Raw genomic sequence first — 6,719 nt, 5'->3', positions numbered from 1 at the left:
GAACTTCATTTGTTTTAGAGATTCATAAAAAAGTTGGAGCTTCAGGAGCCCAAGAATTTAAATTGTTCCCTAAAATTCAATTCAGTTTATTTATATAGCACCAATTTACAACACGTCGCCTCCAGGCACTTTACAGTTCACCAGATCTTACAGTCAATTTGATTAAAAGTTTTCGAAGGAAAACCAGTTGATTACATCGATTAGAAGGCAATCCCTCACACTAAGCATGCTTGTAGCGACAGTGGAGAGGAAAAACTCCCATTTAACAGGAAGAAACCAGGCTCAGTGGGAGCGGCCATCTGCCAAGGCCGACGGATTCAAGGAGACAGAAGCAGAGATACAGACCTCAACATGCTGTTATGAGCTAGATTTCATCTTTCACCAGAAATAACACTGTTCATCAGGGATCCCCAAAGTCCTGCAGGTTTCAGAGGTTTTCTTGCTCCAGCACAGCTGATTTTAAATGAAAGCTGATTAACAGGCTTTTGCTCAACTGTAATAATCATAATCAGCTGAGCTAAAGCATCTCCTAACACCTACTCCAGTCTAGCTGGTCTAAAGAGCTGTTCTGTGATCTAAACGGCTGACCATTGCATACCTGAATTATGCAGTTCCTTTCTTTTCTAAGTAAAACATTTTCCTAGACACCTTAAATTAATAAATACATATTCACCTTTTAATTTGAACAATGTGTTGGATTTTTTTATACCTCTTGTCCTATTTCTCTTTTGAAATGATGGACTACATTTTTGGAAAGGAATGGTTGCTTTTAAAGTCTTTACTAACATATTTTCCCTTTGGCACCAAAATACCCCTGCCTTTAACCCTTTAAAGCCCGATCCAAGAATAAAACCAAACAGAAAATTACTTTTTTTTGGTTTGAAGTCAGAAATACATTTTTGATATTAATAATTTATTACTATGCGATAAGTCAAGATTATTTTTTGTGTAGTCTTCTGCCCTCTGTTATCAGGTATATCTGATTGTGTACAATAGGATTTTGAGCAAAGTTTTTACCATTAAATTATGCAAAAGGTGTCAGACGCAAAACATTTCAGAAACCATATGTATCAAATATGATACATTTGGCATTACAGGGTTAAAGAATTGGATAAACTTTATGACATCAAATGAACCTATTTGCAGCTTTCCTTCTAAATCAAGTGACAGAAGGAAGAGTGTTTAATTTTCACTTACGTTTTAAACTGCCAGTGTGTCTTGAAATGTTTGTCCTTAGCTTCAGGTCACCAAGTTGGAGGTTTTTAAAGGAAAGTAGGTCACTAGACACAAACTTTTTCTTCTAGACAGCTATTATTATTTATGTATAAGTGTCTGGTTCAGTCTCACCAGTTTTGTTTAATGCTATATTATAACATCTGCACTACTAGACATTATATAAGCAGTTATACGCACCTGTATAAATACATAGATTTGTTTTATGGAGATAAAACTACTTGGTTATCTGATATTTACTCATCAGCAACAACGCAGATTCACAGTCAGGCTTGTGGAGAGGCAAGACCTAGTGAGACATTTCAGGATTGCTCATGAATTATGCACACCAGCCGAGCTTTCTGCATTCACGCATACTCAGCCATCCTTGGAGCCTCTATTAATTTGGAGTGCTCAGTGGTATCCAGGCTGCAGTTGCCAGAGTGTGTGTGTGTTTTTTTTTTTCTTTTAAGAAAAGCACTCCAGAACTCTCCTATACTGAAAAACACGTCAGTATAGAAACTGAAAGTTATAGTCAAAATCTCTGGGATCCAAACAGGAAAAACATGCAGTGCAGTAAAAAAGTATTTGCCCCCATATAAATATATTCTGGTACTTTTTTTCATAAGTGTAGAAAGTATTGGGTACCTGGAAATCAGTCACATAACTGTATGGTAATTTTCCTTTATTTATTTTTTGTTTTAGCCACATTTGAAGATTTCTGACCATGAATGACCTGATTGATTGTTTTGCAGCAGCTTTGTTGAGTTTAAAAACATACAAACAAACAAAAACAACAAAACAAAAGTTTTTTGAGCAACTTTGATGTCTCACTATATCCTTTAAATCTATGTCTTGCTGCATAAATCAAATGCAATTAAAGTCAAAGATGGATTATTGGACATTCTTCCATAGGATTTTTTTTTTTTACCAGATGTGGAATTTTTCCATTGTGAATGGAAAAGTTCTTTTTCACTGCAAGCTGCTGATCATTCACTGTCGGAAAGCTTTATAAACTAAAAAAAAAAGAAAAAAAAGACTAATTTCCCCTGGGTTCTGAAAAAGCAAAAAAGCCTCATACTGCCGCCACCATGTTAGACTGTTTCAAATTCAAAAAAATAAATAGTTGCAGGGTGGTGCAGCTTGTAGCAAGAAGGTCCTGGATATGATCCCCATGCTAGGGTCATTCTCCATGGAGTCTCCTCTTGCATGCTTGAGTCTTCTCCGGGTACTCTGGTCTCCTCCTCCTCCTCCCGCTGCCTAGAAACATAACTGTTAAGTTATTTTTTTTTCATAAATTGCCTTTAAGTATGTTTTTGTTATCCTGAGATAGACTGGTGACCTGTCAAGGATATACAGATTGCTGGAGATGGGCATCAGCCCCAGGTGACCCTGAAGGAGAAGCAGTAGAAGATGGAAAGATTTTTTTTGTTTTGTCTTTTTAACTAAAAGCCTTTGTTTACTTTTTGATTATCAGTCTATTAGGCCTTGGAAGTCCCCTCTGCAGCCCTGTCTGCCCTGTGCTCTTTCTTTTTGAATCAAAAACTCAGACCTTAACTGAGGTTCTATCATTACCTCCTGGATGAATTTCACATGTGCTCCTGGAGTAATTTTGGTTGGCTGTTCTGGGAAATGTTTGCCTCTGTTCCATGTTTTCCTCTTTTGTGCGCTATGTCTTTCACTGTTTCCCTAAAAGCTTAGGAATCACTTCAAAGCTCCATGACATGGCACCACATGAAACTGAAAATAAACAATAACAAATATACACCAAATACACCATCCATTTTCTGTTATTTTTTTGTTATATTTTTTTAGTGTTGCACCGATACCAGTATAGGGCAGGGCCCCAATCCAGCACTAAAATGGTATCGGTATCGGCGAGTACCAACTAAAACGTTTATTCAACTATTGTCACCCATTCCAGGTATTAGTCTTTTTCCTGCTTCCAAAGGTAAGCAGCAGCTTGACAAAGCCATGATGGCAATTATTTTACATCCAAGTAGTATGCAGTTCTTCATATATACACTAGGGTTGTCAAAAGTATCAATACTTTTTTGAGTATCGATACTTTTGACAACCCTGAAACGTATCCGGATACAATACTCATTTTCAATAGAATCGATACAGCCATCTAAAGTGCAGAATAGTGGAAAATGCACTTTCTGAACACTGTGTGATTGAATAATTCTGTGCATTTTTCAGTTTAACTTTTTTTGTAATAGGTGCAGCTGCTGAGAATTATTTTTGTTTTTTAACTGGTTTGGCTAGTGTCATTGTTATGTCTGCAAAACATAGTCAAGGAAGGAACACTTAAGTTTAATTTTGTAAGTTTTTTTTTATCAAGCTTGCTTAATGTTGTGCACAGCATACAACCTCAAAATATTATTCTTATTGTTTTTTTTATTTATTTCTTGTATCTTTTTAGTAATGAAAATATTTCTGTAGAATTTTAGAGTCTTTGTTTTTATTCTTGTGGTATCGAAAAGGGTATCGAGTGTCGAATATTTTACTTAGTATTGGTATCGAGCTGAAAAGTTTAGTATCGTGACAACCCTAATATACACCCACACATGAATTTCAAACAAATGGTATCGGTATCGGCCAATGATGCACAGCCGGGTATCGGTATCGGGGCCAAAAACTGGCATCGGCGCAACATGTATATTTATCCTACTTTGTGTCGTTATTGGGGTTCTGTTTAAAGGAGTTCTTGGTTCTACCGGTCTGACAGTAATTGGGTTTTGCTTTTGCTTTTCTGTTAAACATACAAAGTAGATAACTTTTATAAATTACAATTTAAAATGAGAACATTAAATTCAGATTTGACACTGGGTCAGGGTTGATTACAACTATATTTCATTTAACCAATAAAATCCTGGTGTGGCGAACTTTTCACACAGTTTACATCTAATTCATAAACTATGGCTCTAGGAGCTTGGTGAGGTGGAGTGGTACTAGTAAGACAGACAGATGAAATACATTTCTCACTAGAGGCACTGGAGTAGAAACATTGGCCTACCTCCATCTACTCTCCTTAGATTCTGAGCAGTCATTCTCCCTCATGCAAGACAAAAACAACTGGAAAAAAGAAAAAGAAGAGTTGAAAAGAAATCTAATTTTCTCATTTTGTGTTTTGGGTCACCTATTTTTCCTCTTCCTCTGATGAGACTAGATTTCTACTTCATAGCAGAGAGCTAGAGAAGCTGCATGGAGATATAAGCCGGTTCTGATCCAAACAAGCTGGCATGTCATGGATCTGTTGAGAGGTTTCAAGGTGAGTGTTTAAAACAGACAGGTCCTGCAGAACTGATCCTCTCTAAGTGCAGAGAGTGTTTTCAAAGAGCTTCCTGCCTTTCAGCTGATATGTGCAGTTGTGTATCAGTCCCTGAGGTGCAGACTGTGGCTGATATCTGCATCTGTGCTCACATGAGGGCTTTTCATGTCATCAGATACAGGTACAGTTTGCATCAATCTCACTGTAGTTGACGTGACTTGTATTGTAATCCCTGAAAAGCCTTAGGAGAGGGAGGGGAAGTAAAAAGCATACAGCGCCCTCTAGTGGTTCAGTCAGGTAAGAGTTTTGTTGTTCTATATTACACCTGTGTACATTTAAGAGCCTTGTAAAAACATTTATATGCCATTAGTTTTGCATTTATTACTGGAAAAAACCTGTGATTTCTATTCATATTTAATCTTATATGCCAACAAAAAGCAGCACATAATTATAAAGCACATGTAAATTTAAAGTGTGGTGGTGCATGTGTGCAGCTGCATTTACTTCAAGACAAATAGATAATTTACTGTTCTATCCATCGATAGATTGATCTATTGCTGCATATCGCATTTGACCATCAGAATATGATCTGAATATTGACGAAAGCACAAATGCAAAAAAAAAAAAAAAGGTTAGATCATGGTGTCTGCTGAATTGCAAATCACTTTGCATCTTCTTTGAAGATCCGCTCTGGTCATACAAACGTGTTTGCACCTTTTTTAAGACGAAGACCCTCTACAGATCAGGCTCTATGTGAGTCTACCAAGTAAAATATAAAGAAAACATACAGAGTTATATGTCTAGAAAACCTTTTTAAAGCTGTAATAATAATTTATTTGATGATTTAGATTTTTTTTTTTGAGAAAAGGAACTGTAAAAAGAAAAAAAAGTCCTGGTGTTGGTCAAAAAGAAATGAAAAGGCAATGGATTTGGCTGAAACAGAGGAATCAATATTTTTCATTGATGCTATAAAATAAGCAATCAGATATCATGTTTATATTATGTCAGATATTCTGTCAGATAGTATGGTCTCATGCTGACACTGGATCCATTTTAAAAACAGGTTTACAGCTAAAATAGTTGATTAATTTAGTCTCCATTTCGATCATCAGTGAAAGAAGCTTTGAAAACCCATTTTATCAAAATTGATCTAATTTAAATATGTTTTTTTGCTTAGCTAAACTATTTTTTCTACAACATTTAAAAAGTAAGGGATGTTGTATCTCTTCCTCTGCAGCTGAAGCCATCTTGGCTTTTCTTCTCCTTTTGACTCGACACAGTTAATTGTATCTCTATAAAATTGGTGCATTTCTTCATCTTTGTTCTGTAGATCTACAAGTGATGCAGCGTTTCTAACTGGGTCACCCCATCCCTTCCTTACCCCCCCCCCGGTGTCTATCCAAGTCACTCCTCTTTTTCTGCTCCTCCTCTACCTACTTACACCTCAGTTTTTTCACGCCGAGTTTTTTCCCCCTTCTGCTTTGCATGCAGCTCATGTGTTTACCATGTGCTGCATCTTTTGCATCCACATTTACTCAATCCTCTCTCACAGGCTGCCACGCTTTTCATTTTCATGCAAAATACCTCCTCCCCCATGCAGTTCTTTTTCTTTATTGAGTAAATATCTATGTGAACACATCAGCAATCTTTGTTTTTCACCTCAGATTAAAACACTTTTTTTTTTTTTATGTGGAATTGGTGACAACAGCTCGAAAGTACTCCTGTGCAGCTGTTGTGATTGGCTGATGTGGTCAGTCCTCTGATGTGTTGGAGCATATACATGAACTCAGTGGTGTCCAATCAAGGACTGTTACCATGGAGCCACATGGATAACCTACACGTGTCTCCACGTTGCCTGAACATAAAACATTAATAAAAACACTTTCTAATTCCCTTTACCCTGAAAGAGACCAGTTGCATATATTTTTTTACATCAGTGTGAGATTCATGTCATGCTGTCTGATATCTGAAACAGACATAATCTATTTGCACCATGCAAAAGGAAAAATTTTCAACAAATTAGCTTTGCAATACAGCAAGATTTTTATAGAGCGTGGGAATAAAGAAAAAAAGAAGCCAATCACGTTCTACTGATGTTGATCTAAACAAGGTTTCTGTTTTAGCTCTAACCACATGTTAAGTATTTTCGCTATACTGGAGGGCAAACATGCCTGCTTCAAAGAAAATTGCTTTCTTCTTGCCACTCTTTCATGAAGATCTGATTTATTGGGTG

The sequence above is a fragment of the Cyprinodon tularosa genome, unplaced genomic scaffold, assembly GCF_016077235.1.
Source record: "Cyprinodon tularosa strain WSP-4 unplaced genomic scaffold, ASM1607723v1 ctg466, whole genome shotgun sequence".
NCBI lineage: Eukaryota > Metazoa > Chordata > Actinopteri > Cyprinodontiformes > Cyprinodontidae > Cyprinodon > Cyprinodon tularosa.
Note: the sequence above shows the minus strand (reverse complement) of the source record.